Genomic DNA, 18,415 nt, shown 5'->3' on the forward strand with positions numbered 1-18,415 from the left:
GTGGGGAAACCGTGAACCCCTAGTCTGGAGAAACCCACAAAGGAAAGCCCTCAGGGAAATCTTTCAAGTGTTGTTTTACAGTTTACCTTGTTTTGTAAAAAGAAAAAAAAAAGGAAAGTTTTAAGTAACTAAGTTGTGTTTCCTTGTCAAACTATTCATGTCTGTCTATTTGCTCAGCATATATCTTCATATAGCAGGATAATAATGTCAAATTAACAAATAATTCTTTTTAAAAAAGACTCTATTCAAATTGTTAAAAATTAAATATGCAGTTATATATGCAATAAATATTCCTAGAACACAAATTAGGCTAAGCAGTATGAAAAGGTCAAAAAAAAATTTTTTTTCTGGGCTCTTTAACCTGCCCAGCCCCCAGGGCCTTCTCTTTGCAAGAGGTCTGAGAGAGGGGCTGGGTTTGGCAGATTAAAACTCTGTCTTCTTGGCTGGGGAATAAAGTTGGTTTTTCCTGTAGCTCCACCCTTCAAACCTTTTAACAGCCTTAAATGGGGTAAGTACTAATCCTATTACCAAATTTCAGTAAGTAATGGAAAAGTCCTTGAAAGCTATGAAAAGATTCTTACTAAATTATAATTAAAGCAAAATTAAATAATTATATATATTCCAGAGCCTAGAAGTCAGTATGCTTTTAAGATTATTCACAGTTTTAGAATTTTATTGAAGACAAGAGATTTTTAGGCCCCTGTAAAGAAAAGAGAAATAAAAAACATTCTTTGTATAATCAATAACAATTTCAACTTATTTAGCTTGGGTGTTCAATCTCTTTGGTTTATAAAATACCAAGTAAATTAACATTATATATATTAAATCTTTAAAATAATAAAAGCTATAAGTTCATGTTTAATGAAATTAAGTTAAAGAAATGTAGATCTACCCTCTTCTAAATGCATAAAGTAAAATTCAACAGTTGCTAATTGTAATCTAAGGTAAATTAACCAGTCTATGTAATTATGTTTAAGTATGAAAAGTTTGTAAGAACATCTTCCAAATTAAAGCATTTGAATGGCTAGTTCTAAAAAGCCTTTATCAATTAAAAATCTAAATTAATGTTAATGGCAAAAAGTAACTTCATAGGAATAAAACCTGTTTGGAAGTCACCTCAATGTGCATATTCAAATGGTGGTAATGAAAAGTTACCTTGATTCCATTGGGAATCTTCAGTTTTCATTTTAAAAATAGAAAAAAATAGTTTTTCCTCTATTGCTAAAGTAAAATACCTGTGTAATTTAAGTCTTCATGGTAAAAGTGTAGATGTAAAAAGCAAAGTACTAAAAGTTCATTTAATACATAACACATTGCATTAAAAATGTTTAAAAGATATATGAAAATCAAGAAATAGACTTCAACTTTGTCAAACTCTCTTATGCATTCAAACCAGGTGTCCAATACACTACAGGGAACTTCTTCATATGAGTTATTGGCTAGGTTGGTCACTGACCCCTAAAACAATAAAAGTATCTACTACATCTCTGGTTGTGCTCCTGCAGTGGATGGGAACTACTCTGCAGTTTCAAACTCCAGTAGCAGCCAACAATGGCTCAGTACAGCCCAATATACAATGGATATCATGTCCTGACTGGCGCTGTTTCATTGTGCCAAAGAGCAATATGCATCAGACTGGCAAAATACTGGAATCTACTTTCCTAGTTTCTCTCTAGGGTCTACGGTGCTGCAGCTTCTGTAAAGAACATATGAAGTATAGCAATCAATACCAGAGTACTGTGAGTAGAATTTAAACACAATTGGCATTATAGCTTGCTCCCATGGAGAAATAACCTATATGGTATTGCAAACCTGAAACTTAAAACTATTGATTGCAGCTTAAGGAAAAACTTATGCATTGAGTAGTACATTAATTAGTTATTGAGTACTGTACTTATATCCTATTCTAGATATATGTCTGATGATTATGGTAATACTTCTAGTAAATCATAGGCAAAAGAACATTGAACATGTTAAAATCCTGACCAACTCCATTTTCTGAGTAGTTAATGAACATGTCTGTAAGATAAAGGAATGGCCACCTTGCCTGAGAGCAGTGGTGTCAACAACCCTTCTAATTTAAAAAATCACCAAATTAACTTGGGGGCAACCTCTCACAATCTTTACCCCACACCAGGTAAAGGATGTGCTTGAGCCCAGGGCCACCAGTATCTTACAGGTAGCCTGTTAATTAATACCAGGCTCAATTACTAAAAACCCTTGAGGTGCAGATAAGGGTGTGTCAAACTCTCAACCCAGCTACCCTACTACTGGTGAAGGGCCCAAAGTCAGATCCTGAAGAACCCCTTCTCCACTCCTGCCTTGAGACTCTGCCAAAACTACTCAAGCAGGCCAGATCTAAAGGATGAGCCTCTTGTGAATCCAATTATTAAATGGGTCACAGATAAAAGCAGTTGTATTAAGAGAGGAATTAAAAAGGCAGGCTATGCAGTGATTTGTCAGTTTGAAACCACTGAGGCCAAAGCTCTTCTCCTTGAAACTTCAACCTAGAAAGCAGAACTAATTGCCATTCCCAAAGTTTAAAGCTAGCATGGAATTCACCCTGGAAACAGATATGTGGCTTGCTAATGATACTCAAGTCTACCTGCCAGGAGTAGTGCAGTGAAAAGTTTTTCATGAACTTTACTAAGCCACTCATTTAGGGAAAGATGCCCTAACCAGCTTAGCCAAACAGGTTTTTAAAAGACAAAACCTAGTAAAAACAGTCAAAAAATTACCAGGAGTTGCTCAATTAGAGCCAAAATGTAAAAAACTTTACTCTGTAGTTCTGATCACTCCCACAGCTATTAAAGTTAAAGGAATGTCCAGCTTGGTGCATTAATCCTGAATGAAACCAGCTGCCCAAAAAAGTGCCGGTTCATCAGAAGCACCTGTGGAACACATGAGTGCCAGTCATTGGACAACCTGAAATACCTCTTCAAAAGACAAAGCTAAATAGTGCCTATGTCAAAATCAGCTGTTCCCTCTAAGCCCAAATGCCTATTGCCAGGGGAAAGGCAAACCAGACTTACATTTTTTTTTTTTTAAATCTTGCCTCTTTTCATCTCCTTTAGCTTAACTGAAAAGAGAAATGCCTTTTCTCATTCATCTCTTCTACCATAGGAACTGATATTGACAATTTATACCTAACCCCATTGTCTATCGCAATTTCTCTCTAAAGTTAACCAACAGCATAAAATAACTTTTAAAAAAACACAAAACTGTTTCCCACCAACTTTAGGAAAATGCAGCCTTTGCAGGCACCTGGCCTTTTCTATTTCTTCCAGAATCAACACCTTGTTAGTCATATGAAAACTGCATCCAGTTTCACCCAGGATGCCAGATCTGTCTTCCTCCAACCAAGATAAGATAGCAAGAGAGTTTCACACCTTGTCAGGTAGGGCCAACTGCCCCTGACCAGCAGGAAGTAGCAACAGAAAAAAGATCATCTCCCTTCAGCACCCCCTTTAGGAATGAAGGTGTAAACTCTCTAAAGATAAAAATAGGGCAGGCTAGTAAGATAGGAAATTGGTAGACAGATCTGGAACCTAGCAAGAAATCTCCCCAAGATTCTACCACTCAGAAGAAGACTTCCTCCAAAAGCCAAGAGAAGCCCCAATGTTCCCAGAAACTTTAACATTAAGCCCTCCTGAAAAAAATTAATGGGAAAAATGAGCAGTCAAGATGGTGAACAGCTAAAACTTCTCCCTGCTTCCTCCCCTTAATAATAACTAAAGTACACATTTTAGTAAATGATGTGGTAAGAACACAGACAGCCACCCACCTCATGACTCCAACAATGGTGATGCCAAAGCCTAGCAAGTTAAGCTTGCATCAAAAGGGGGGAATGATACAGGCTGTGTGTGTGGGCTGTGTGTTTCTTCATGAATAACCTGGGCTGTGTGTGTAAGCTCCCTAAACTTAAGATTCCAGCATAATCATGTGTGCATGCAAACAAGAAGAACTGCAGCCCCACCTCTCATAACCATGCCAACCACTCCAGCCTGCCTAGTTCTCGGAAAGCCTCAAGCTCCAAAAACCAAAACTGAAACCTAACCCTTCACACCAAACACTTCCTAACTCCACCCCCTGTACTCTCTGTATAAAAGCAACCTAAAAGATGGGTGGGTATAGGGCTCAGCTTTTTGAACAGGAGTCTGCCGGGCCCAGCCAGTTGTAATAAATCTTCCTTCTTAGAGATTCCTGAGTCCTAGCCTTCAATACATGATCATTGAATCCTCTCTGCTTCCACTACAGTTTCAATTCCCAAGCATAACGCAACCTGCAAGATCATTTAAACTTGTGTCCTGATACAGAACCATAAAGAGTTGGGCATATGGAATCTCTGATTGCTTCCCTTCCCTTTTACACAGGAAGTCTAACTGCAAAATAGGGTTATAATTTAGAGTGTTGTTATCAGGTCATTGCTGGTCATTTTCAAGGCCATATTGCAGCCGTGCAATGTTGCAGAAGAAGATTAGTTTGTGAGCCTATCTGAATTCCCAGAGTCAGAGTCTGACTAAACTTTTACCCTCCAAACCAAAGCTCCCAAAATACTTGTCTCTCTAAGAAGTTAAGGGATGCCTACTGCTCAGGGGATGTTTGGAGCTGCTGTTCTGGTCTCTGCATGCTAAGAATTCAGAGCCATGCCACTAGGTGTCCCCATTGGAGAACTAGGTTATGGGAGATGTCCAAACCTGGGTTCCAGGCCAAAGCTGCCAAGCCAAGTTTGTGGGAGATGTTTGAAGGTATTACCGTCCAACCAAAGCCCTTAAAATACATGACTCTTCCTAGGAAAGGGACTGGTTTGCCTATTAAGCAGCCTCATTTTATGGCACTGCCTGGGAGTTTTGCAGTTAAACCAGACATTAAAGGTCCATTAAGAGATTAAATATCAATTGATCCGGCCACAGTTCTTGGGACCCTGAGGCAATGTTATGGCCTCCCTGGGGCTGGGAAGGAATAGAACTTCCCTACACCATCACAGGTGAAACCAAAGCCTCCTAGCAAATCTTTAGTTTCTAATGTGGAGAAATGAACAGATGTTAAAATGTTTCCATGATGGGCCAGGGGTTAAAATGTTTCCATGGTGGAAATGAGGGTACAGATCTTAGACCATCAGGTCCTTTCAAGATGGAACACTGGCCTGAACAACCCGTAACTATTTGCAGAAATAAACATTTGAGCCTTGCACTGGCATGGGAATGATATGGATGTGATTACTCTGGCAAAATGTTACCAAAAGAATAAAAAAACTAACTATTCTCCAATCCCTGAGATATTCAATAAATATTATGCAGAAGCTTGGGTCAAGGCTCTTAGTCCTTGAGGCTTTGAGTCTCCTGTTCCCATCTTTTCCTACTTCTTGTGTCTCTTTCTTAAGTTATGCAACACCTTTTATTTGCGCATTCCTTATGTAGAGCTGATCTCCACATTCTAAGACATTCCAAAGCATTTTACTAACCCAACATAAGGAATTCAGTAGTAGGAAGATTAAAGGCAGATTGGAGCCAAAGCATGGATGCAGCCCTGGGAAAGAGAAAGTGGTCTACCCACCACCAATTCCCTCATTCCAGACCAGGGAATGGGGTGGGGAGGAAAGTGGGCTGGCAAGGTGCGGACACTGGGAGGTGTGCCCTTGGCTCACGTAAGAAGCCCCCAGTGGTGGGCAGGCACAGGCACACTAGACCCGCCACCCCTCCGACACCGGAGCAGGGGATGCACGAGGCCGAACTACCAGGGAGCTTGCGTAAGAAGCCCCCAGGTGGACAGGGGGTGGGCTTCCAGCTCTTCCCCTATCTGGGAAACAACCAAAAGAGGACACAGACAGGCTATAATTCATACTTTACACTCACCAGTCCTCGCTGGGGTTGGTGAGGGTTACCTGCCCTTAGAACTCCTGGCTGGCTCACCAAATGAAGTCAGGGCATGACGAATTCCACTAGGTTCTTGACTCTGTCACACAAAAGAATTTAAGAACATGCCAGTTTTGTTAGGCTAGTAGTTTATTGAAAAATGGGAGAGGAGAACAATTGGAGAGACCCGAATTACACATACCCAGATGTAGATGTAGGCTCCTCTAGGCAGAGAGAGCATTTTAGGTTCATGGGGCTATATTTCTTAAGCTATTACTTACCCTTCCCTTTCATAATGTTTGGGGAGGGGCCCCAGTTATTTGCTGTTCTGATTGGTTACCCCACCAATCAGTTCCCCAGGGGGCCAATGGTGAGTCCCCTTGAGGGTATCCAGGGCTTTCCCTTGACCCCAAACAAGATCTCATTCTAATCTCATTCCAAATGGGGTTCTCATGGCTGGGTTCTCACAGGGTTCTTCCAGCAGCCTTCTTGGTGGTGGTATTTCCCTCAGGGGGTTTCCAGGTGGGGTTCCATGGCCACATGTTTTGCAGCCATGTTTTATAGCCGGATCTTAGATTCATCTTCTCTATTCCTAAACTAACCTGTGTGACAGTGCTCCAAAATTGGAGTCAACTTTGCAGATCATGACATTTTACTTGGGACACCAAAGTTTTGCCACAGCAAAGGAATCCAGAATGGAAGTAGCTTCAGGCTCCAGATGTGGCATATGATTTTTATAGACATAAAAAGGAAGTTAGAACCAGCAAGATGGTGGTGGAGTAAGGCACTCCTAGAGTCAGCTCCTGCTACAAGACAGTTAGCAAACACCCAGAGCTCTCTGGAGCTAGCTGAAGCACCTGTTTGGGAGCTCCAGGAGACCAGAAGAGCATCCCACAATGTCCTTGAAGGATTAGAAGGAGAAGACTGCCCATCTGCAGAGAAGACTCATAAGTAGAGGCTCCATGCCTTGGAGACCAGTGTCCATCCTCCACTGGAGGCACAAGCTGCCTCAGGAGCTATTCCACGGCTGGAAATGAAGGCTCCACTTCCCCAAAACTGGGCAGGAAAAGATGGTTGGGCACCAATTTCAGCTACTGATGAGTAAATTCAGCAGACTACAGTACAATCCTGAAAACAGCTAAAGTTTGAGCCTGTCCAAGTCAGAAAAAGGCCAGGAGCCACCATCTTAACTACACACCTGGCATGAGGGGAAGCAGAGTGGACTGAAGATCCCAGTGCTGGTGGGGACCAGCTTCTTTCCATCCAGGTCAGATTGCAGCTCTAGCCTAGGCCTCAATACCACCTCCATCAGGGAGGAAGCTATGGGGACTTATGCCAGACTCTTCGGGAAATTACCAGCCAAGCTGCGGAGGCCAATGACTATCCTACTCTGGCGGCATGAGTTACCCCAGGGGCTATTCTCTGGCTGGAGCTGGAGGCTCCATTGCCCAGAAATGGGGGAGGAGTAGAAAGTTGGCTGCCGATTTCGGCTGCTGATTGGTAGACTTGGCTGGCTAAGATATAACCCTGGGAACAGCTGGGGTGTGAACTAGCCCAAGTCAGAAAGAGGCCAGTAGCTGCCATTCTGACTTTGCCCCCAGCCTGAGGGGAAGCCGGGCTGACTGAAACTCAGTGTCGGCAGGAACCAGTTTCTTTCACGCAGATCAGCCTGCAGCCCTAGCCTAAGCTTCAGCCCCACCTCTGGTGGGGAGGAGCCTGAGGACCCCTGCACCAGCCTATACAGGTAACTGCAGGCTGGCATAGACTGAAAATCAGAAGTCTACCAGGGCAACTGTGGTCATCTTGGACCTGCACTGCATAGACTGCTGCCCACACCTGCAGCTCCATCCCTGCCCCAGGCAGGGGAGAAAGGGATGTGAAGCTTCATCAGCCTCTCTGGGCAACTACAGTCTTGGCCTGCACTTGGATTATTCCACACAGCTGTGACTCTGTCCCTACCCGTGGCAAAGGAGAAAGTTAGAAGAAGCTTCATTGGTCTCTGACCCAATGAGGGCAGCTTAAGTCTCCACAAATTACAACACCAACTACATGCTTGGCTCCTACTGCACAACCAACAAGGGAGAAAGGATAGGAAGCCCTAAGCTAGAGAGAAAACTGCACCCAGAATAAATACTCTAGTAAGTCAGATGCAAAGACACCAACAAAAAATTACAATCCACACCAATAAACAGGAAGCTAAGGTCCAGTTAAAGGAACAAGATAAGCCTCCAGATGACATAAAGGAGTTTAGACAACTAATTATAGATGTTCAAACAAATCTCCTTAATAAATTTAATGAGATGGGTAAAGAGATAAAGGATATTAAGAAGACATTGGATGAGCACAAAGAAGAATTTGAAAACATACATAGAAAAATAGCAGATCTTATAGGAATGAACGGTGCAATAAATGAAGTTTAAAAAACATTGGAATCATGTAATAGCAGAGAGGAGGCAGAAGAAAGGATTGGTGAGCTTGAAGAAATGGCCTCTGAAAGTGAACATACAAAAGAACAGATGAAGAAAAGAATGGAAAAAATTAAACAAGGTCTCAGGGAAGTAAATGACAGTAAAAAATGTGCAAACATACTTGTCATGGGTGTCCCAGAAGGAAAAGAGAAGGGAAAAGGGGCAGAAGGAATATTTGAAGAAATAGTGGTAGAAAAGTTCCCAACCCTATTAAAGGACATAGATATCCATGTCCAAGAAGAAAAACATACTCTGATCCAAAAAAATCCAAATAGACCAACTCCAAGACACATACTCATCAGAATGTCAAAGGCCAAAGACAAACAGAGAATTCTGAGAGCAGCAAGAGAAAATCAATGCATAACATATAAGGAATATCCAATAAGATTAAATGCTGATTTCTCACTAGAACCACAGAGGCAAGAAGACAGTGGTCTGATATACTTAAGATACTACAAGAGAAAAACTTCCAGCCAAGAATCTTATATCCAGCAAGACTGTCTTTCAAAAATGAGGGTGAAATTAGAATATTCACAGATAAACAGAAACTGAGAGAATTTCTAAGCAAGAGACCAGATTTTCAGGAAATACTAAAGGGTGTGCTAGAGCCTGAAAAGAAAAGACGGAGAGAGGGGCTTAGAAGGGAGTCTAGAAATGAAGATTACATCGATAAAAGTAACTAAAAGTGTCAAAAGAGTGGTGAAAATAAAAGGACAAATAAAACTCACATAGTCAGGAATAAACTTAACCAATGATGTAAAGCACTTGTATTAAGAAAACTACAGGCAGCGGACTTGGTCCAGTGGTTAGGGCATCCATCTACCACATGGGAGGACCACGGTTCAAACCCTGGGCCTCCTTGACCCGTGTGGAGCTGGCCCATGTGCAGTGCTGATGCGTGCAAGGAGTGCCATGCCATGCAGGGGAGCCCCACGCGCAAGGAGTGGGCCCTGTAAGAAGAGCCACCCAGTACGAAAGAAAGTGCAGCCTGCCCAGGAATGGTGCCGCACACACGGAGAAGTGACACAACAAGATGACACAACAAAAAGAAACACAGATTCCCGTGCCGCTGACAACAACAGAAATGCACAAAGAAGACGCAGCAAATAGACACAGAGAACAGACAACCAGGGCAGGGGGGAGGAGGAGAGAAATAAATAAATCTTTAAAAAAAAAAAGAAAACTACAACTCATTATTAAAAGAAATCAAAAAAGCCCTAAATAACTGGAAGAACATTCCATGCTCATGGATTGGAAGACTAAATATCATCAAGATGTCAATTCTACTCAAATTGATTTACAGATTTAATGCAATCCCAATAAAAATCCCACCAGCATTAAAGGAAAAATTGAAAACACTATTGTTAAATTTATTTGGAAAGGTAAGGAGTCCTGAATAGCCAGAAACATCATAAAAAGGAAAAGTGAACCCTAATCTCCAGACTTTAAATCATAATACCTACCTACAGTGGTAAAAACAGCATGGTACTAGCCTAAAGACAGACACAATAGACCAATGGAACCAAATTTATGGTTCAGAAACAGACCCTCACAGGTATGGTCAAGTGTTGTGTCAAAGTCACACAGCTCGGGCAGAACAATCCATTCAACAAAAGGTGCTAAAAGAATTGGACATTCATAGCTGAAAGAAGGAAAGAGGACCCCTATCTCATACCTTATCTAAAAATTAACTCAAAATGGGTCAAAAAACTAAAAATAAAGCAAGAACCATAAAACTTCTAGAAGAAATTATAGGAAAATATCTTCAAGACCTGGTGGTAGATGGTGGATTCTTAAAGGAGATAAGAGAAGGACTGAGTGGACTACTGATGTTTAATGTATGTAAAAGTTTTAATTAGCTTTACTGCAAAGGTATGGAAATACATAGAGTGGGTGGTAACACACAGTAACAGCTAGTTTATAAGTGGGGAAATGACTAAAAATGGTAGTCTAGTTATGTAAATGCCAATTGACAGAATGCTTGAGAATAATCTAGGACCTGGATAGCACAGTAAACCAAGAGGTGGGTGAGAATTGTGGTTGATGGTACAGATGCAAGAGTATCCTTTGTTAGCTAAAACAAATGTATATCACTACTGTAGGATGTTGGGAATGTGGAGAAGCATGGGGAAAATACAGCTGGAGTGACCTATGGACTGTGGTTAGTGGTAATAATATAATATTCTTGCATCTTTGCAAAAGATGTACTGTGTTGATACTGAGGCAGTGTGGAAAATGTGAGCCAAATGTACACCTTTGGACATGGTAACAATCAGATGATATTATTTTATCTGTAGCAAATGCCACACCACATTGTGGTGTGTTGATGGAGGGGTGTTGTTTGGGAATTCTGCACATGTGCATGATTGTTTTATAAGTTCACAACTTATGTCATAAAAAATATATATTTAAAAAATAATAATAGGGTGGGTTTGGGGAAAAATACACCAAACTTAAGATAAAGACTATGATTAATAACAAGATTTTGACAATATTCTTTCATAATTTGTAACAAATGTCTTATGACAATGCAAGGTGTTGGTGGAGGGTTGATGTATGGGACCCCTGTATGATGTTATGCATGTTTGCTTTGTAAGTTCACAACATTTACTATACACTTAATTGTTTACATATGTTCATATGTAAATGATATAAAGATATAATAGGATTGGTTAGGGGAAAAATACTTTGTTTAGTAGTAACATTTTGACAATGCTCTTTATTGTTAAAAAGGTTTCAAAACAATGCAAGTTATTGGTGATAGGATGAGATGTTATATATGTTTGTTTGATGTTATATATGTTTGTTTTGTAAGTTCACAACTATTATACACTTATTGTTTATGTATGTTTATGTAAGGGGGTTTGCTGATCTTATAGGGGAACCTTAAGGCAGGTAGGCTCTACTTTGTATTAGGACAAAGGGAATGAACTAGGGGCTTGTTTGGTTATCTGGGTCATCTGCCTTGGTGGGGATTTCAAATTTCAAAAGATAAAGCAGAATCTTAAGAGGGCATTTTTGTTTGTTTGTTTTGCTTTTGTTTTGTTGTTGTTGTTGTTGTTGTTTTCCTTTGGCCTGAAGGCACCCAGAAAATGCTTATATCTCCAATATACCTTTTTCCTTCAAGATACCTTCCCTTCAATTATCTCCATCTTTAAAAAGAGGTTTTACTAATAAGAAGGTTTATTGAGGTAGCACATAATTGAGGATTTTTAAATTGAAATGTGCTATATAAAATGTAAACTATTATTATTGTAGTAGTAGCCATTACAAATACGAAATCATTTGCTGAGCTAAAGACCCAGCTCCTTAAAAAGGGATAGTTCTTCCTCAGGCAATATTTTGTGTTTAAAATTTACACAATCTGTGGCTGTGCAAACCAAGCAACCTCAGGTGTTCTCTGTCTTGGTAGCAATCTACAAGTCATTCAAACGTCACTCTAGCTGAAGCCTGAGTTGAAAGAGTAATTAAAATGGTACATTTGCCACACTAATGAACCAATACATTATTATGAATTCAAGTCCTTACCTTTTTCAGATATCCTTAGTTTTTACATACTGTCCTTTTTCTGTTCCAGGATCCCATACAGGAGACCACATCCCATTAGTTATCACATCTCGTTAGGCTCCTGTAGATTTAGGTTTCCATAGACTGACTATGACAGTATGTTGTAAAAAAAAAACATGTAAATGTCAGAGAGAAAATAATCTGTAACATATACAACAGCTACCCAAACATTTACTAGCAGCTGTCTTTGGACGATGGGGTTAAAGGTGATTTCTACTCTCTAGAACATCCCTTCTGTATGGTGAGTGCAGAGTTCTGGGTCTTTTCTTGCCTCCACAGACAGGTTCCTTGTCTCAGCTAACAAATGAGTTTCCTATTGTCATCCCTGCTAAATTCTGCGACTGGTGCAGGATCAGCTACATAATTTGTGGGGCCTAGTATAAATGAAAAGTACAGGGCCCTTTTATAATAATAATAATATTAATAAGAGCAATAATTTAACCATTATTAAGAATTTCAGGACGGTAACAGCACAGCATTAAACCAAATGCAGGGCCCTTCTAAGAAGAGGACTTTGTATACCTGTACAGGTTACACACCCATGAAACTGGACCTTAATATTTTAAAAAATATTATCTAAGCTTTCTGCCCATGAATGTGGCTGAGGAGACATTGCTAAAGTCTTTCTTTCCACTGCCATTATGTTTAAGTCAGAATCTTCTAAAGAGCCTCAACAGCTGTGGAAGCTCTTGATTGGAGGGTTAAGCTTTGAAACAACCAATGAGAGTTTGAGGAGCCATTTTGAACAATGGGAACACTTGTGGACTATGTGGTAATGAGAACTCTAAACACCAAGCATTCCGAAAGCTTTGGGTTTGTCACGTATGCCACTGTGGAGGAAGTGGATGCAGCCAGGAATTCAGCCACACAAGGTGGATGGAAGAGCTGTGGAACCATAAGGGGCTGTCTCAAGAGAAGACACTCAAAGACCAGGTGCCCACTGAAGTGTGAAAAAGGTCTTTGTTGGTGGTTTTAAAGAAGACACTGAAGAGCATCCCCTAAGAGATTACTTTGAGCAGCATGGGAAAATTGAAGTGATTGAAACCATGACTGACTGAAGCAGTAGCAAGAAGAGAGGCTTTGCTTTTGTAACCTTTGATGACCATGGCTCTGTGAAGTAAGGAAAGCCCTTCTGAAGCAAGAGATGACCAATGCTTCAATCAGCCAAAAAGGTCAAAGTAGTTCCAGAAACTTCGGCACTGGTCATGGAGATGGCTTTGGTGGGAACGACAACGTTGGTTATGGAGGAAACTTCAGTGGTTGAGGTGGCTTTGGTGGCAGCTGGGGTGGTGGTGGATATGGTGGCAATGGGGATGGCTATAATGACTTTAGTCATGATGGAAGCAATTTTGGAGGTGGCAGAAACGACAATGATTTTGACAATTACAACAACCGATCTTCAAAGTTTGGACCCATGAAAGGAGGAAACTTTGGAGGCAGAAGCTCTGGCCCTTATGGAGGTGGAGTCCAATACTTTGGCAGACCACAAAACCAAGGCGGCTGTGGCAGTTCCAGCAGTAGCAGTAGCTATGGCAGTTGGCAGAAGGTTTTATTTACTGCAAGGAAACAAAGCTTAGCAGGAGAGGAAAGCCAGAGAAGTAACAGGGATGCTACAAGTTACAACACATTTGTGAATTCAGCCAGACACAGTGGTGGCAGGGCCTAGCTGCTACAAGAAGGCATGTTTTAGATAATACTCATGGGTGTGGGTGAAAAAAACAGGACTGTATTTGTGACTAATTGTATAACAGGTTATTTTAGTTTCTGTTCTGTGGAAAGTGTAACGTATTCCAGCAAAGGATTTTAATGTAGTGTTTTTTTTTTTTGCACCCATGCTATTAATTGCTAAATGATCTAATTATGATGCTGAATAAATGTCTTTTTTAATTTTAAAAAATTATGCTTATATAAATTTTATTTATTTGAAATAATAATGCTCTCACTGATTCTCACAATGATGCCTTGCCAAGCACATAGTAAATATCCAATAATACATAATTTGCTTAAAAGTTCTTATATTTTATTTAAAGGAGAAATGTCTTCCCATGTCCACATAAGGAGAAAGCTCTCATATCAGTGAAATTTTAAACTGAAGAGAACTTGACCTTCCTTCCCCATAACTCTTTTTAGAAATGAGGAAACTAGAGTCCTGTAGAGGGGGTATGACTTATCCAAGGTTGCACAGTGGTGATGCTGAAACATAATGCTGAGCGCATTTAGTTTTAACAAAGAACTCCTTTTTAAGTAAAAGTATCACCAATCTTGGAAACAACATTTACTGAGTGCTTGCTATGTTCCAATTATTGTGCTGAGATCTGTATATAAATTATCTCATAGATTTCTCATCCCAACACTGTGAAGCAGGTGCTTTCCTAATGCCTATCTTATAGGTGGGGAAACAGGGGTTTACCAGGGTTAAGTAAATTTATCCAAAGTCCCATAGTTACTAAAGTTGAGTAGGAAGAACTGGTTCCTGAGCTCACACTCTTGCCTGTTGCACTATCGCCTGGTCCAGGTAGGAGATACAGGTGGGAGGACACATGCTTGACATTCTGATGGTATCCAGACAGCAGCCTGCAGTTCCTGCCAGGAACTTTGGCCTCAGTCTCATGCTCTAGTTTCAGAGCATGGGGAGCAGAGAATCTGCCCCCACAGCTCTGCTGGTATTTGGAGCAATTGAGTACTCACTAGTCATTGCTGATAGCGACCCCCTCACTTTGCAAAGGTTTTCTGTATGAGTGGGAACCATTTGGGTGGGGGCAGTCCCCTCCAGACAATTGACATGTTCTCTACACATTATGGAGAAATAAGTAGCAGAGCTGAATGCAAACTGGATCTGTCACACCCAAAGCCCTAACTCTTATCTACTGTGTTATACTTGGCATTGGGCTTATTTTCACAACCTTGCAGTAGCCTTAATAAACAGCCAGCAATAAAAGTCACATGCTGTTCACCAACTGTCTTAAAAACACAGTTCTAATTTTTGGTGGATGACCCTTACCTTTAATTTGCGCACTCAAAATTCTCTATTGCAAGCAGCTTAGCTCAAAGCAGTTGTTTTTTGCTAAGGAAATCTGGATAATTAGTGCCACACAAGATGAAGTAGAATTCTATGACCTAAAAACCCATTGATCTTGCCCCAGAGAAAACTGAAAATCGCTTCCTAAGAAATTTCACCTAGCCTGACTGTCATGTGTACTAGTTACCAGCACTGTCCTTGCAGTTTGATTCTGGTTCTGCCACTTAACTATAATATTATTTGGGGTATGCTATGAAACCTTACTGTGCCTTAGTTCCCTTATCTGTAAAATGCAATAACAACACGTTCCTATATTGGAAACCATGTGGGTGTCCTCCTAATGACAATGACTCGTTGACTGGACTTGGCAGCTGAGGTTGTCCTAGCAGTCAGGAGCACACCTGCCCCAAACTGGGCCAATCAAATTCCCTTTCCCGGCATTCTGGATCTGGAATTGAGTAAATCTAGCATGGTCTGTACTAATCTGGAACTGAAGAGCTATGAAGTGGCCACATTTCCCCAGAGTATGGAGGTTGAGAAACAGAGGAAGATGGTCACAGAGAAAGAAAGATGAAGCAGATGTGTCAGAGAAGCAGAGACACGCAAGGGATACTTTTGTACCTTCATAAGAAATGTCTTCTTTTGGCTTCAGCTGCTTCTGTCACTTGCAATTGGAGTCCTAACAGATAAACCACCTCAGGGCCTCCTTAGGAGTATGACAGGAAAGAATATCTGTAAAGAGCTTAGCCTGGAGTTGGGAGGTCATTCCAGAGGTTACACTTATGCATTTTGCAGCAGGATCTCATTGAATGCCCAAGTAAATACTACCTCAAATAGCAGGGCTCCTGAGGGCTCTGGAGACATCCAGACACTATAGTCAGAGCAGATAGCTCAGGAGTTTGGTTCCTTGACAGCGGGCCCTACTATGGAATTTATGTTCCCCAGGGTGACAAAGTTGGACTCAGTTGTGGTTTTCAAACACGTGGCTCTTCTGTCCTTCTATCTGAACCTTCAATTAGTACTAGAGTTGATAGGTATACATCCAAGAGACTTAAATCTTTGGGCTATCCATGTGCCAGCTGGGCCATGAATCTCAATGGAGTTGTAACACCTCCTCTCCAGTTCATTGGACTCACCCAGGCAACTAGCAAGGAGATGGTAATGGAAATGACCATTCCAAGGAACCATGAGAGTCTACAACTGCAAGCAGGAGAGTCCCATCCATTTGCCCTATGGGATCTCAGCCTCTGTCAATTAGAGGTGGAGTGGGCATCACCATCCAGAATCTCAGGATTGGGAAATGAACAAAGGACTAGAGTAAACTTACTGGTATTCTACTATAGACTTATTGTAATTCTAGCAATGGAAGAACTGTTATCATTGATGTGGAGGCAGTGGCCACTGTAGGTTCTGAGGGCAAGGAGAGTGAAAAACTGGTGTAATATGGGGCTTTTCCAGGACTTGGGAATTGTCCTGAATGACATTGCAACAACAGGTACAAGCCGTTCTATATCTTATCGTAACCTACAAAATTGTGCAGGAGAGAGTATAAACTACAATGTAAACTATAATCCATGTTTAGAGGCAATGCTCCAAAATGTGTTCATCAATTGTAACAAATGTACCACACTCATAAAGGATGTTATTAATGTGGGAAAATATGGGAGGTGTAGGCAGTGGGCATATGGGAACCCTCTATATTTTTTATGTAACATTTATGTAATCTAAGTATCTTTAAATATACATATATGTATGTATATATATATATACATATGTATGTGTGAGATATATATATATATTTTTTAAAGAGCTTAGCCTGGAGTGAAGTAAATGGTCAATAAGTAGCATTTACAAATTTTTACTCCTTTGACTCACATTGGGATGGGGTTCTATTTGGACCTGAGTCTTGGTGAGCCTCTTAGTTTTCACAAGAGAAAACCAAGTCTTTTAGGCTCTATCAGTCAACAAGGCTTAGATGTCTAACTGGCAGCACAAAAGAGCGGCAACTCCAGGTAATTCCAGGGAGAACAAAAAAGAGGCTATCTTAACTTCAACACGCCTTTAAGTTTGGTGCAATTTTCAAAAATTTATTTCAAGGTTTAGCATTGGGAGATTGCCACTATAATCTTTCCTGGGCTTAGGTGCTCTAAAAGATTCCCACCTAGCTCTACAGAATTTGGACACCAGCCAGTCTCAGCTCTGATCTGGGAGTGACTGAGTTAAGGTGATTTGCAAAATTGCTTTCCAAGCAACTTATAACAGTGCCCCTTAACCCATCCAGAAATACTAGCCGTTTATGGGGCTGGTGAGAAAGGAAGCATCAAGGATGATGAAAGGGACTTTTCCTATCACCCAAGAATTAGGAACCAGAGCCCCTGGTGAAACATGAAGTCCTCCACTCTCTAAAGAGGAACCAACCATCTCTCCAAAGGCCTATCAAGAGCTGTAGACTTGTCCTTCCAACCCCAACCAGGGCAGTCCTCCTCCTACCTCACAGCAAGATAACTTTGGGAAGAGTCAAGTGGATGCAGCACTCACGGCCAAATGTTCTATCCCCCTCGATATGGGAGGGAAGAGGGCATGGTCGCCCAGGAAAGCCAAGGTGTGTGCTTCAGAAAACCCCTGCTCTAGACTGAGCGCCTGCAAGAAGGGGGAATGAGACCTGCCTCTGGCTGATTGGTTACTACCTTCCATGCCTCACCCCCTCCCCAGTACTGCACCATGAGGACATCTTCAAAGACTCTGATCTTGAATCAGGACTTGGGATTCTCAGAAGGGAACTTGGACGAAGTGAAGAGGAACTTTGCCCCAAGGCAATTACATATGTCAGGGCGGCAAAGCCACCTGCCTCGGCGCCCACAGCAGAAAGAATCAGACCAAGGCCGCGGGAGCACCCCTGCCAGCTCCCCTCCTGCCTTCCCCTGCCCTCAAGACAGGAATCTGCTTTTTATAGGACTCAGACTAACACAATGATGGTGATTACCTCCAAGTGTCATTACAACGCTTAATAAGAATAGAACTAAAAATGCTTAACTCCCCAATTCACTGATACAGCCTTTACTAAGTTGAAGCCAGAAGCCACAGGTTTTAGTAGCAATTTAATGAAGACAGTGAAGAATGGGAGGAAGGAGAATGGGAAGGAGGGAGGGAGGGAGGGCGGAACTGTTGGCACAAGGCTTTGGGGATATAAATCTGAGTCAGCTGTGCCATTTTGTTACGTAGACAAGGATGTAACTTAGAAACAGTTACAAGATCTGTACATTGAAAACACTAATAACAGAAGGTAGGATGAAAATCTTTTTGTGTCACAGTAATCTTTTCTCCATCTTATCATCACATTGCGTTATTTGTAATGAGCTTTTCTATGAAATTCTTCTTTCACTATAATGGATTTATTGTTATCTATGATACTTAAACTTAAGACTATAATGTTTGTTACTAGTCTGTTGTGGTAAATTCCATTTACTTATGCATTTCTTATAGAAAACAGAACTTGAATTTGCCCC

General features: G+C 41.1%; 1 pseudogene; it reads left to right on the forward strand.

The window, feature by feature from the left end:
* Nucleotides 1-12,531: 12,531 nt before the first annotated feature.
* Nucleotides 12,532-13,753, forward strand: LOC131273030 (heterogeneous nuclear ribonucleoprotein A1-like; annotated as a pseudogene).
* The last annotated feature ends 4,662 nt before the right edge of the window (nucleotides 13,754-18,415 follow it).

The sequence above is a fragment of the Dasypus novemcinctus genome, chromosome 21 (assembly GCF_030445035.2).
Source record: "Dasypus novemcinctus isolate mDasNov1 chromosome 21, mDasNov1.1.hap2, whole genome shotgun sequence".
Lineage (NCBI taxonomy): Eukaryota > Metazoa > Chordata > Mammalia > Cingulata > Dasypodidae > Dasypus > Dasypus novemcinctus.